Raw genomic sequence first — 15,809 nt, 5'->3', positions numbered from 1 at the left:
TAGGGGACTAGGGGGGCTTACCCCACCGCTAGATTCACCTCTGCATACATGTACACACATTAAGATCGGCCAGCTTTGACCTCTACCATTCAAGCAATGACGGAGCCAGAAAAAAATTATAGCTGGAGCGGAAATGAACCAAAAAAGACACCGTATTCACAACGCCCCGCATTCACATACTACAATCACACAAATCATGGCAAAATCACTGCTATCACACAATTATGGCGAAAAGTAGATGAGAAACACAAGATGTTACATCAAATTTAAAGAATAAACTAGTAGTTCATCAGTTGATCCATACATTGCAAAATATAAATAACTAATAATGGGTGAACCTGTAGTCTGTAGATTGAATAAATATCAATTAGCGTCTTAGTGATTAACAATAAAATGAAGGTAACACTCAAACAATAGTGGGCATCATGAGAATATACTTACTAGTGGTGAAGGACTGAGAACGTTTTACCCCATTGCCAGATGCCAACTCCTGCTCGGCTGCTCCTCGGCGGGCACACCCGGTGACCTGGGCACCTATCGGCGGGTGAATGGGTGTCGGGTGGTGGCTGTCCAGCGGCCGCTAGCGCATGGGGGCGCCCGGCAGATGGGGTAGCGCCGTGGTGCAGGCGCACAACGGCAGGCGGTGGCTGGTGGCGTGGTGGAGCGGTGGCGGGCATCGAGCTCGATGTGGACAGGGAGTCGCGCCCGGATGTGGGATACGCTCGATTGGGGAATTGGGGGGGTTGGGGAACCAAACTTGGCCCTTACTGTGCTAAACTAAACTGACAAAGAAGGCCTAGTGTCCCAGCAGCAACCATGGACTAATGTCGCTCGATGCTTTTCGTCGCCATGGCGCTCTGCTCGACAACTCGTGACCTCGGCAGCCGGAGATAGGGAAGAAGAGGGGGTCGGGGGTCTGAGGCTACGCCGCCGGTAGCTAGGGCGGCCGCCCCACCATTTTTATTTTTAGCCCTTTTTTTGAAAAAATTTCACAAATATGCCCCTAGAGAAAATATTTCAAAATATGGACCCTTATCTTGGCACCATCATTGCTGGCGCCGAGCTTACACTACTCGACGCCAGCGTCCCTGGCACCGAGCTCTTGGGCTCGAAGCCAACGTGGCGGTGACATGGCAGGGAGCTCGACGCCAGTCACCCTGGTGCCCAGCTCGGCGCCGTAGCTCATGGCATCGAGCTCGGCGCCATAGATCTTGGCACCGAGCTCGGCGCCAGGGTGACTAGCGGTGAGCTTGTGTTTTAACCCCGGCCCCAACCTTCCTGCCCGAGCCTTCTTCCTCTTCTTTCTCCTCCCTCTCGAGTTTTTTCTCTCCCCACTTCGTCCTACCTCACGAATCGGCATATTGGATCTTGGAAACTTTGATTTGATCCATAGATCTTCGAGGGCAAGGTATCCTCGTTTCCCTCCTAGTTTTTGATTTGGTATATATTAGTCGGATATTTCAACCTAAGAATCGTCATTAATAGGGTTTCATTCTATCCCTCAATATTTGTATTATACAACCGTAGGATGATGCCAAGGCATGGAAAAGCTAGCAAACCTAGGTAACCGCAGCGCATGTAGTTATGTTATGGGTTCATTGTTGTGCATCAAATGGGAAACCCTAGGTTTAGGGTTTAATGTTAATTGCTTTCGGTTCTTAGAACGAAATTGGTTGTATTGTAGTTATGGTTCTCATTGACATTTATTTGTGATGTTTTGATTTTTGTTTGTTAAATTACATCCGTTTTGTTAGATGCAAGAAATGTATCGGGAGGAGTTTTGGCGAAAATGGGGCCGTCCTCGAGAATTATACCCCGCCGCGTCTAGCAAAGATGCCCCCGTCCCTCCTGACCTTTATGTCCCTAACTGTGACTGTGGTTTCCCGACCCATGTTTTTCAATCAAAACATCCAGACACAGCGGCGTGGTGCTCCTACACATGCAGTCGTTTTAATGTAAGAAATTGTTTGCACTATCTTTTTTCTTTACTTGTGTAAGTATGCTACTAATATTTTGTTGGAACCTTGTTGTGTAGGACCATGAGACGTGTTTTTTCTTTTAGTGGATTGACGGTGCAGACAAGTTTGATCCTAGGTACCTCCTTTTCAACGATTGGTTTAGAGGGAGACGTCCACATGAGCACTTCAAGCGGTGGGTTCCACCCCCCCTAACCCTCCGCCAATGGTGGCTAAGGAGAAGCACCTAGCCACACTTAGACGACTCGAGGAACCTCCTCTGTGCGATTGCGGAGATCGAGTTGTGATAAACCCTGAGAATACGTTGGAGTTTGTGTGTCCAAACAAGCATGAAGTAAGTGCAAAGTGTATGTGTTGAAATGTTGCGCTATGTGTGTTCATGTACTAATATCACCTTATTTAGGTGTTTTCAATGACGAAGTGTCATTTCAAGGAGTGGTTGTATGGTCCTAAGAACAAATGGCCAGAAGAACCGTGAAAGGTTAAGGAAAAGAAGAAAGAAAGGGTAATTTACAAAGCACCTCCTCTCATGTGCGAATGTGGTGTTAAATCCAACTATGACCTAGTCCCCTTGGAGCTTGGAATAGGTCATTATTGCGGCCATATGGTTGACTATGATGAGGTTGGTTATTTTTGTGGTAAACATGAAATCGTATTTTGTTTCTTTTGCTAAGACATATATGATATAATTTTTCGTTTGAAAAGAGCACTAGGAAATGCAGGTGGAAATATTATGATGGTCAAGCTAAGTTCTTGGATGAACTGAAGGGAGGCAAGTAATTGCACGGAAGAGGGGATATGGATCTGACTACGTCAACCTATTCGTTAAACATCACAAAGAAAAGATGCGTGAGTTTGCTAGACAGCGCAGTATTTGTAACCCGGTCGATGTTGGGCTTGACAAATGGGGATTGGAGAGATGGATGACGTTAGAGGAGGAGAGGGCAAGGAAGGAGGCAAGGGAGGAGACAAGAGTATAGATGCAGGTCTTGAACGAGCATGTTGTTGCATTATGTGCCAGTGAGTGCTTGAAAACCTTTTTTCATTGCCTGATTTTAAATGTATATAATCGCGTTGCTAACTAATTGCATTTTATACATGTAGGGATTGAATGTAGTGAGGAACATGTCGCAGAGGTGGCTCATGCAAGGAATGAGGAAAAGAAGTTAGATGAGCACAGATCATGAGCTGGTCGCATCGTTCAATCATCGATTGTGTTGTCTGATGAGGGGGACGAGGATGAGGACGACACTAGCAGACTGAGTGAGCTCATCGCTCTAACAGAGACAGGCTTGTAGACGAAGGAGGCTGAGGACGACACTGGCAGACTGAGCGAGCTCATCGCTCTAGTAGAGGCGGGCTTGAAGACGGAGGAGGATGACGACGCATTCTTCACTTAGGCCACAGAGGCCGCAGATGAAGCGGGGCCGCTTACTACAGGTGACAGGTAGGTCAGAGCAATGCAGGTGAGCCTAGCCACAGCAATAGGGTTGTGGTAAAGGACTGGTGCTCGGATGATAAATTGCTTACTCAGTATGTTTCAGACTGAGGATTTGAAAGTGCATTTGCCCCCTATGTAGGTTTTGGTGTATTGATGACATCCAAATTAGGGACTAATGTTATCTTAATGAGATAGGTCGCAGCTATTACTCATTATGCGCTCTCCAATGGTTTTATTTTTGTTTTTGAGTTTAGGATCTGTCACACTATAAAGAGGGATGCAAACTTAGTTGGTCTGAGAAAGATATAGTGCTCAAGCATAAAAATAAAATCAAGAGAGAGACACTCTAGCACTCCACGAGCACGTAGAATATTTTCAGTGACTGTTGGTGTCAGAAGTCCCGACGTAAGCTGGAACTCCCGACAGTCGGAAGTCACGACTCATGCCAGAAATCCTAACGCCCAATCACTTAGCCTGCACAGTGATTGTGGCTGTCGAAAGTCCCGACGTGAGTCGGAACTTCCGACAGTCGGGAGTCCCAACCCAAGTCTGTATGATACGATTGGACTATACACATTCTAATGAATTTACATTTAATCTGTGTACTAGATTTGTGCCTTTTCAACACACAAAACACATGAAAATGGCATGTGAGATTATGTACCAAACTAGTGTACAGAATTCCTTCGACTAAACCTAACATGCCTTAGGTAATTAAACCAAACAATAAACACATAGATGTGCCATGTGAATAAGATAAAGTCGTCCTAGTAGTGTGGCCACATAGCAAATTGTGTTGTACCTTCTCCAAAGTAGCATCCCATTGTTGGTGGTGGTGGCGGCGGGGGTGGCGGTGGAGGACCCTTGTTCCTGTGTTTAGGGTAGGTGCAATATGGATCATTGCAGAGTGCCTCCTATGAATCGACACCGTTGTTGTTATCATCCTGTCCGTCGTCCTTGTAACTGCTGCTAACTTCCCTTTCTAGATCGAAGATACGGTCCTACAGGTAGTAGATGTACTCCACATGCGGATAAATAGGTCGAGGATCGACCCACCTAGTGAACCCATAGTTTTCTTCGGCCAAGGAAGACTACAATAAGTATGTCATATAAGTTGTATAGACGAGGAACATATTGAAGAAACAAATACTAATAGCAACTACCCATGCTCATTGACATTTGAAGAAACGACGACCTCCATCTATTCCCTCGGTGAACATCTGCACTAGGCAGTCCTCACCATGCATGCATTTTGGCCACTCTTCTTTCCATTCATAGTATCCTCTCAGTGGTGCCTCTTTGGTGAAATCACTTTTGCTCTCAACTGGGAACCTCTCATAAAGAGCTTCCTCAAAGAAATCAGGGCTAAGAGGACCCTCCCACCTAATGGTTGTTCCCTTCCCCTTTCCTCTCCCTTTGGACAACCCTCCAGACATTGGTACTGCAATGAAATAAAATACCGAGGAGTGCTCTTCTTCCTTGTTTTGTGTGTGAATGAGACAGAGTGAGGGGTTATTTATAGGTTGAGAGGAGGAATGGAGACCTCTCAATGTGCCATGTCAGCGATCCATGTGCCTCTTCACCTCAGCCCTTGGATCAAACAGTCATAAGATGGATGGTGGAGATGGAGTGGAGTTGTGCTTCCTTACATGCTGGTACTATGTCAGTGAAGTGATAAATCGCCACTGTCCTTGTAGCTGAAAAGTCTATTTTCATTGTTTGAAAAGCCTTTATTTGTTCACTATTACTTGAAAAGCCTAGATTCATCTACAAAGCGTCTGTACGATATGATTGGACTATACACATTCTAATGAATTTATATTTAATCTGTGTACTATATTTGTGCCTTTTTAGCACTGTAGAATGATTAATGATTCACAAAAAAAATCGCAAGAGTTTCTCTTGTTTCAGAAGCATCCACAGTTACAAACAGAGATATCATTATATAATCCAAATATTTAATCCTCCAGAGAGCACAATGCAACCACAAAGAACATAATAATCAACATAACATGTCCTACACAGTGCAAATAATCCATAATATCCATATAGTCCCAAATAGTTACAGGAAAGTAAATTCAAAATCTATAATAGTGCATACTAACATCTACCACACCCCTCACAGCCTCCTACTCTTACCCTTACCCTTGTGACTGAGAGTGCTCGTACCTAGAGTGTAAGGGTCAGGTGGACGACGTCGCCTAGTGCCTAGAGGCTGTGTAGGTTGAGTCGAGGGAGCGTCATGGAGCTGAGAGGGGCCAAGCTCCTCGTGCCTCTGGTCCACGTCATCCTCGTCATCGTCGTCGTCCCCGTCCCCTATAGATGCTTGGCTAGAGGAACCTAAGCCTCCTCTGCCTGCGAAAGGAACATACATGTCTTGTGTTGTGTCTGTCCTGCACCCACAACGAGCAGCCGCACGGTGTAGCCGACATGACAGCCTCTGTTGTATAAAATTATGTTAACTGAAAGAATCTAATGTATTAATAATATTCTTGAAAGAATATTTTGAATCTTACATCTAGAAAGCTACGTATGTAGTCATCCCTGACTCTTGGCCGAATACGCTCAATTTCTTCAATGGAGCATTTGAGTGTATTGCCCTGCAACAAAGTTCTCAGTAATAATACTTCTGAACAGATAGCAATAGGTTTTGTTTTCTTTTGTACAAGAATCTAACGTATTATAAGGATAATATGGCTCGAAGGTGGCACTAACTAAAATAGATAATTGTAATGCCTAATGTATTGGTATGCAACTTAACGTAGAAAAATAAGTCAATTGACTTACCACTCTGTCCAAGATCGGTCCTGCCTCCACTTGCCTTCCTGCACGAGTAGATTGGTCGTACGCCGTGTCTTCATCGTCGGAGGACTCGATGTCGGCGTAGTCATCTTCTGGCCACTGTACCCTCAGCCTGCAACGTGCCGCACGCTGGTACCAAGCTTGGTACCGCCTGAACTCATGGTTCATGTGCGGCTTGTTGTTCTCATTCATGTTGTCGTGCATCTCCTCCCATTGCTTAATGTAGAACTGATGGTGCTTCTCCCAGTCAAAAATCTTTCTGTTCTTCTGATGATCCAACCTGCACGTTTGTCATCGTTACTTGAATCCATGTACATGTCACCATATTACTAGAAATGGACCATCATGAGACATTTGAAATAGCAAAACACTTACTTGTGTAAGTCAACGCTAGTCGAGAACGGAGCCGTAGGCCAAAGCTGTCTCACTCCAAATTGGCATGTCACTCTATCTGGCAGGTGGAACTCGACAGCGTAGAAGTAGATTAGAGGGTACCTCATCCTATAGAAGTCATCGTCGAACCCACAAATGTTGCTCAACTGAAAAGGAAGTGCCCCTCTCCATCGTACGACTCCCACTCCACCAGCAAGGCTGCAACATGTCCAAACAAGATGTTAGATGGTAGACTAATCCATTTCAAACTAGCATGGGAAATAAAATTTACTTACACTAGATGTTGTCAGCGTGTCTAGCTCATTCGTGAACTCAATGTATGCCCGCTCTAACCTCGAGTACGGAACCCTGACCTGGTCCCAAAGGTACGCCCACGTCGGCTGTCGACTTAGAGGCTGACCTTTGAACCACTCATGATGAGCCAGAACCTCTAACGGCCAACTAGAAGACGAGCCCACATCCACAGCTAGAGCAGGTACACGCATCCACCAAGTGACGCGTTGGACAAAGTCCGATGACACCCCTCACACAGTTGTCGGTATAAAAAACCCAAGACTACAGAGCCCCAGCTGTAGTGACTCGCCTAGTCCCAGGCACTAAGGTAGTGGACCCACATCTAGGACGCAGTGTCACCCGTGGCATCGGGGAAGAGAACGCAGACAAACAGGTGTAGGATCCACGCCCTGGAGTAGTACCCAACTGTCTCCTCATCTGCCTCCTCGGGGCACTGTGCGAACTCTTACCGGAGCCATGAGATGAGAACTCCAGAAGTGCGAGCCCCTTGCTCGCCAAGCTCACGCCCAAGGAAGGCCTCCACTCGTGCTCTTCAGCCTTCTAACCTGCACTACCCAGTGACTGGGTTGCCATGAATCCACAGGCCTAGCATCTTCTGATAGTCCTAGAGCGTGACTGTCATCTCCTTGAAAGGTAGGTGGAAGCTGTGAGTCTTTGGCCGCCACCTATATTTTAGACAAAGCAAAATTACATGTCAAAAAGGCAAGTGCATGAACAAATGTCCATGAATTGAGACAATGATTGAATATAATACCTATTAACAACATAGTTATGGCCACTGAGTTGAACTTGGGCAACCCACGATGAACCTGAAAAGAGATGACATCTAGGCCAGCTCTTTATAGGAAAGGAGTGTACCTGTCATCATACCGCATGTCCAAGAACCCATTGTGGGTTTTAGGATGAAGGAGCGAAAGGACCTACATGGAATAAAACATAGTCTCCTATTACTTCATGAACACATGCATCCTCGACTCTCGGACCTCGCCGTCGAACGTTGTACCGCCCCTATGCTCGACCTGATAAGTCCCTATAGCATGGTCAAAGCATGTAACCTCATGTGTGCTAGCCCTTTCATTTGCCTTCTCTAGGTGTGCCTTTGGTTTTGAAGCACATATCTCTCCATCACTCCGCAACTTCAATGCATGGGCGTGTCTATCATTGAACTAGACAACAAGCTTATAGAAGGTGAATTGAATGATTGCATTCACGGGCATACCACGTATCCCCAATAGCAACTTATTGAATGACTCTGCAATGTTGCTGCACTAAAACTCGTACCTCTATTCACTGGCGTCGTGAGCTCTGGTCCATTTCTACAAATACCTCATCAAACCTGTGAGCCATTGTCTACCTTTTGCATTTGATACGGTTCTGACCTGCTCCAACTTTTTCTAAAAGTACTTGTCCTCAAGCTGTCAAGCAGCCTCCTGGAATAGATCAATGTTACCCTTCACACCATCCTTCTAGAGTAGATTCTCGGCAAGGTGCCAAGTACACCAACGATGGTGCTAAGGTGCATACCCCTAAATCTGCTCTCACATGGCATTAAGTATGCCCTGGTGCCTATCAAATATGACACCAACCTCCCTGCCAGGCCCAACCACGTGTATCCGGACTAGCCTCAAGAACCATCCCCAACTGTCATTGTTCTCCTTCTCAACCAAAGCAAATGCTAAAGGAACCAACTTGTTGTTCGCGTCATAGGATATGACTATAAGAAGTGTGCCCCGGTATTTGCCAATCAAGAATGTACCATCAATGGAGAAGACAGGACGACAGTGCCTAAAGGCTTCGACACACTAAGGGAAGCACCAGAAAGCACGAAAGAATATCTGCCTCCCATCCTTCCATGCATTTGGTTTTGGAATGTACTCATAATGCATGCCTGGATTCACCGCTTTGATTGCATTAAAAAGTACTGGCAGCTGCTCGTACCCATCCTCCCAGTCCCCATATATCATCTACCATGCTCGCTGCTTAGCCCTCCAAGCTTTACCATAAGTTATCACATAACCTCCATGTAATGCCTCAATGGTCCTGATAATTGTCCTCACCTTCATGTTGGGTTCTTCCTACAATATTCCCATCAACCGCTTGGTAATGAGGGTAGATGTCAACTGCCGGTGCCTCAGTGTTAGCTCATGGTCAGCACAATTGTGTGGCCCAACAACTTTTGTGATCTTCCACTTTTTGGTGACCTTTTGCTTTCTTACACAAACCCTCCATGGGCAGCGTTCCTTGTCACACACAACTGTATAATGGTGCTCCGCATATGAATGCAAGACCTTGTAAGGTCTCTTTCGTATCACTGTAAATGCCTGCAACCACCTCTTTAATGCAGGAAGGTCCTTGAACACCCTCCCACTCTCAATTACCATGTTAGGGCCGGCCTTAGGAGCTTCTAGGAGCTCATCATCACGTCCTTCTACACACGCCTGATCGGAATGAGCAAGATCGCTGAACTCGTGAACTCTTGGATCACAGCAGCCGGGAAAGATACGCCTCAGCATCTCAACATCACTCTCTATTAGCTCTCCAACAGGGCGATCATCATCAGAATCAAGAGCCCTTGCCATCTCATATGGCTCTGAATCATTCATAATTTCAACACTATTGGAGCCACGAAATCCATCTCCATAGTGCACTTGCGCAGCAACAGGGGGCACATCAACATTCTTAGGAATGTCTCCTACAACATAAGCAGAGAAATGAGGAAAGAATGAAAGAAATAGATGTAAGGAAGGGAGTAAGCTCCCAATAACCATGTGGTTAAGACACTTACTCGAATAATTCTGTGTCAAAGGGATCTCATGAGCAGGATCTGCCACAACAATATGAGTCTAACGAGCATCTCCAACTACCACATTGAGGGCAAATTGAGCATCGGGAACCATAGGTGCAACCTCCACATCCATATTAGGTTCCGGGACAGGAGGGTCGATGTGTGCCTGCTGACCCATTGGTGGGGAAAACCCATGAGGGATGGGATCAACTAACACCCGACGCACAACCACGTCCAAACATTGCAGCTAGCTCTTCATAGCCGATCTCATATAGTTCTCCCACTGATCCGCACAACCAATTGGGATCATTCACCTGAGGATGTTGGGAGGAGAACCTAGGTGCAGTACACCCTCAACTACAATGCCATCATCTCTAAGGCAATGCAGCTTCTGCCAAGCCCTTGCAACCATCTCACTAAATGAAGGTCTATCATTGAATAGCACAGGCACGCTTTGCATGTCAACAAACTTAACATATCCATAGCGATCATATTCAATGGTGCCTCCATGATATATGGTCACTAGGTTGTCCATCTAGTTCAAGCACATGTCCTTTAGTCAAAATTGGATGATACATAGTACCTAACAAGTACTTTCTAACTACAAACTAAGTAAATAAGATAACAACTACATACATAGATACAGTGTACTAACTAAATAGCTAGATCCTATTTAGTTAACTAAATATGTCACTACCTATCTAAGTAGCTATCTAACTATATCTATGTACATATGTATCTATGTTTCTATCTATCTATATATATATATATATCTCACTAGATCACTAACTAAATCAACTATCTGAGTCATCACATTAACTAGTAAATAACAAATATCAAAACTACTACACTACAATCAAATCTAACTAAGTACGCACATTGTAAATTCACAATTTTTACTTGTCCGACGACGGAGTCGTGGACGTCGATGGAGTCGCAGCGGACGCCGGGCGTGGGTCAGGCCGACGAGCCGGGCCAACGGTGGCACGGCCAGCCGCTGTAGGTGCTGGGGCCAGCGGGGGAGCGACCGACAACGACGGTGGCGGGCGATAGGCGCGGGATGCCCGACGCTCCGTGTGGTGAGACCGGCTCGGCGGGTGCGCCCTAGGCCGGTGGTGGCGGGCGGCACGGTCATGGTCACGACACAGGCATGGCGGGGCGCGACCAAGGCGGGCAAGGTGCGGGCGCAGGGACCGACGAGGGGACCAGGGCACGGGCGCAGGGGCGCGGGGTGCGGCGGTCCTGTGCGTCCTTGGGGCGTGGGCGTGGGCGCTGGCGCGGCGTCCTGGCGTGGCGCGGCAGGAGCACGGGGCGGGCGTGGTGCGGCTGCGGGCGCGTGCTCGGGCGAGGGCGAGGCTGTGTGGGCTCGGGCGGTCGGTGAAGGGAGAGGGCACGGACAATGGTGGCGGTGCTCTGCTCAGGCGAGAGAGAGAGAGGAAGAGGAAGAGAGAAATGATTGGGGCCCATACGTAAGAAAGGCTCGGTGCCAGGGTGACTGACGCCGAGCTTCCTGCCATGTCACCGCCATGTTTACTTCGAGCCTAAGAGCTCGGCGCCATGGACGCTGGTGCCGAGACGTGTTAGCTCGGCGCTAGCAATGATGGCACCGAGCTAAAGGTTCAGATTCTAAAATCTTTCCTCTAGGGGTATATTTGTGAAAAAATTTCAAAAAAGGGCTAAAAATAAAAAATCTCTGTCGTTGCATTCAAGGAATAGTTAGCAAAAAATCAAAGGGTCGTTTATGAGTTGGAGACTCAGATCCATATGTTCCAAGCAATACAACAACATAAGACCAACCACTTGAGCTACGGTCATTTTAGTAGTGCTCGTAAAATTTCACATAAATTGCACAAAATATGTCGGTGCAGAAAGTGACCAACTAGTGAATATTTGTAGTTTTGTTGTACGTTGTGATCGGAGGTGAGCTAACACTCAATGACACAGGATTTATACTGGTTCAGGCTATGTGCCCTACGTCCAGTCGGGGTCGATCGGTGACTTTATTCCTGAGCCCAGGTGCTCGAAGTTTGCAGTGGGGTTACAGACGAGAAGGAGAAAGATGGGGTGTACAAGAGGTCCGATCGGCTCCGGTCGGAAGGGCTCAGAGTGACAGGACCTTCGCTATGAGCTAAGTGTTCAAGCGGGTGCTTGAGGTCCGAACCTGGCGATTCTGTGGTTGTGAGCTATCGATCTAAGGAACTCTGGCCAACTGGACTCGGTCCCCTTTGTTGGAGAAAGTGCACCCCTTTTATAGATGAAGGGGACGACTTTACAAGTGAGAGGGTGAGGGTACGTATGCTGCCGAGCCTTGTTGCCCACACCTTTCGAGCCTTGTTGCCCACACCGGCGGGTACAAGATAGTGGTTGGCGACTACAACGCTGTTGCTGTCACTGTAGAATGCCAGATGCACACGGGAGGTCGTGCTGCCTTTTTTAGGGATGGTGGACGTCGGTACCTGCAAATACTATTTGATGCCTAGAGGCATGTGAGGAGTCTCGCTATGTTCACCCGGTACGGTAAATCCCGACGCCCATACCACTATCGATGCCTAGAGACACGTGGGGGGCCTTACCGAATGGGAGTTTTAGCGGCCCCTACAATACCGTAGAGGGAGATGTCGACGCCTACAATACTATTTGTGTCAGGGTGGTTGCGGAGTCCTGTTCCGCGCAGGGTATGGTCCCTGGTACAGTGGTTTTGACTTGTGAGCCTTGCCTTGCCTTTCTCCGCACGTCTTCTGGTTCCTACCGAGCGGGCGTCCCCGGTCGGATGGCTCCAGTCGACTATGAGTGCGACGGTCAGAGAAGAGCGGTGAGCAGGGTTCCTGCGATCCCCGGTCAGAGACGCCAGGTCGGAGTCGGAAGTAGTGTTTTGGGCCAGGCCTTCCGACCGGAGAGGGCGTCCGGCGGTGGCTAGAACCGAAGCGAACGCTCCGGTCGGAGAGGTGGGCCGAAGCAGCCGATGAGAGGGCGATGTTCCTCTTCGTCCAGACCTTCCAGTCGGTGACTGGGCCGCCCTTTCGGCCTGTCGTTTTGGACTCTTGGGCCGAGCCTTGGCGTGGAAGCCGGTCCCCGAGGGACCCTGGGTTTATGAACCCGACAAAACATCGTAAAAAGAAAACCACCTCCTACATGAGCCGCACGGTTTACAAATACAAATACTGTCTTTGGTTTGCAATGTTGGTCATTCTAGTATTCTCAACCTTTTTTGAGGTAAAATACATTTTTCCAACATTCAAGTTGCGTGTCAGTTTGATTTTCAACCTGAACTTTGAAACCGGGTAATATGAAAGACACACTCTAAATGTCAAAAACAGACAAGTTTTAGTCCTCTAGCTGGTTTCATAACTGGGTTTCTATTTTCTAAAATAATAAAAATCCGACTTGATATCTTAAATTGCACAATTGATTTATTTTACCAATTTAGGAAAATATGACACTGCTAGTATCAAATTTTTATACCTTTTTATGGTTCATATATAGTTATTTGAAATTATTTTATTTTTGTGTTTGTTACTTTATTGCTTACATTCATGCTCGTTATTTATTTAAAATAAATAAGATCCAAATACCTCTAAATAGAGTATCAACATACAGATAATTTTTTTTAGAAGAATATGGAATTAGTTTCGTATATATACTTTTTTATTTAAGATAAATTAATCATGACTTTTTGAGACTCAAATCAAATTTTTATTATGTTAAAATATAAATCCACCTTTAAAACTAGTAGAGGACCTAATTTATCCGGTTTTAATTAATAGTTGAAGAAAGTGCACTTAATCTAGAAACTTATGGATGTCGTCATGCATATAGCACGGGAGCTTATTAGTTTAGAGCTCTTTTACGATGGTTGTGAAAGTACAGATGGTACTTTAGGTACTTTAATTTTTCTATTTGCTAGCTATTTTAGTGAAAAAGATTATTCGTCAGGCTATATTGGTAATTATCTCTTTGATCTCTCACATTAGGTACCACACGGATTCCACAGCACAGTGCACGTCAGTTTTTTCAGATGTCTGAACCCGCCGTTACCAACTTAAGCATGTCATCAGAACCCATTCAATCAATCAAGGTGAGAGGGCAGGAATCATTTTCCTTTCTGAAGGAATCAAAGCAACAAAAGCATTGTCTTTGAACGGAGCTGGGAAGCCGAGGTTTTTGACAGTCCGTGCATACTGCAACGCGGAATAGCATCATGATTTAGAAAACTGCCGGCTGGCCGGTGACGGAGGCACGGAGCTAGCCATGGCATTCCTGGAGGAGCTGAGCGTAGTGCGCGTGCGCGGCTGGATGTGCGGCGGTGGCGGCACACCTGGCGAGCGTTCTCTTCTGGCGCGGCGGCTGCTGGAGCACGCTCGCGCTTGCAGCTGGGCGAGCGGCGGTGGCGGCAGACCTGACCGCTGCATATACACGGCGACGGGAGAAGGGTCGGAAGGGTGTTACCGTTTAGGCATGGAAGATAATGAATTATTGTTTTACCCTTTACCATAATTTAACTAATTAACAAAAATTAGGATTTGGTCCCACTTATTTTAGTACTTGCCCCACCTATTTTGGTACTATACCTACCTATTTGGTACCTCTAGGTACTTTTAGTTGGATACTTTGTCTAATTTTTTTCCTACAGTCGGAAGGTTATTATTAAGGCTTTGCTTGGGAGGGGCTCCTCACAAACCATAAACCAACTTCCTGCTACAGGCGTCCAGATGTTACAGTCGGCAAAACTAAAAATGGTAACTTCACTAGCTCTCCCACAGGGCCAGAGTCCATTTTTTATGTCGTTTTGTGAAACACATTGTGATCGAATCCTGACTGCTAACGAGCACCATCTTGCAGTGCCATGCAGACGTGCAGACGTAGCCGATCACTGCTATTATGGCTCCTCACTATAGTAGATAAACAGTGCTCTATATAGTATTTTTATATAATTTTGATTAAACTTTATTTTGTTTGACATCTAAAAAACTAAAAAAAAAAGAATTACAGAGTACCACTGCACGGCTCAGTCTCAGTCTATCCATCCAACGTCCCTGAAAGGAACACGAAACGCCAAACGTTCGTCGCCTATCTATCTAATCTATCTATCTCAGGTAGAGCTCGTAAAACGCCCGAAGACGAACGGGTCAACCGTCCGGACCGACGACCTCCGTCCCAACGGACGACGCTTTCGTCACCACTCATGCGCGGTGCCGCCCCGGCCTGGCCGTTGCCCACGGGCCACGGCGTACGCCGTGCAGGTGACGACCACCGTACCATGCACACCAGTCGGCACATGTCCCTTGGACTGTAGCAGGCCGGCCGCAGCCGTACCCCTGTCGTCGGCGCCAGGACTGTAGCAGACGGCCGACGCCGACACCCCCGGGGGCCGGGGCTGCTTGGGATGGACGTCGTCAGCACCGCGGCAAGCAGTGATAGATTGGCTCGCCGGCCGAGTGGGTTCGTTCCGAAGCATATACGGAGTATGCGGCATGCATGGCGTTGCCGTTGCCCACCGGCCGGCAAGAGGGCGGCGGGTTCCTCTGTCCGAACGCCAAGTGGGGGCATGCTCCGATCCATTCCTCCGGCAAGCAAGCGATCGAGCGAGGACGGACGTACGTGTGCGCGCGCGGCTGCCGTCAGGTGCGCGCGCGCGGCAAGCAAGCGATCCAATAGTCTGAAACGCACCCTCACTCACATGGAGAAGTCTATATGCACGTGAGATACCAATGCTAGCCTTGTAACAACTGAACAAGGTACTCTTTGTCCTCTCACTAACATTACGGTTGGATCTTAGCAAATATCTCTTATCTGATGACACAAAACCATAGTTGTGCTCCTCAACCATTGAAGCTATCCGATACTTATTGTCGGTGCCAAGCTTGACAACAATATGTTTCCATCACATTATGCGTCTTTCTCTTTTTCCGGATTCATCAATAATATTTTTTTCATTCTCCTTTCTATACCCTTCCCTTGAACAATAATACCGCTTAAATAATATTTCATCATTTTGCTTCTTGTGCTGACCAACACGAACGGAGAAACCAGCTTCATGTGCATATGATTTGTAAAATTTCTCCACATCTATAAGTGTATCAAACATCATTCCAACCATAAGCTTGAACTGATCCATGGC

Source organism: Miscanthus floridulus, chromosome 18 (assembly GCF_019320115.1).
Source record: "Miscanthus floridulus cultivar M001 chromosome 18, ASM1932011v1, whole genome shotgun sequence".
Classification (NCBI taxonomy): Eukaryota; Viridiplantae; Streptophyta; class Magnoliopsida; order Poales; family Poaceae; genus Miscanthus; species Miscanthus floridulus.
Note: the sequence above shows the minus strand (reverse complement) of the source record.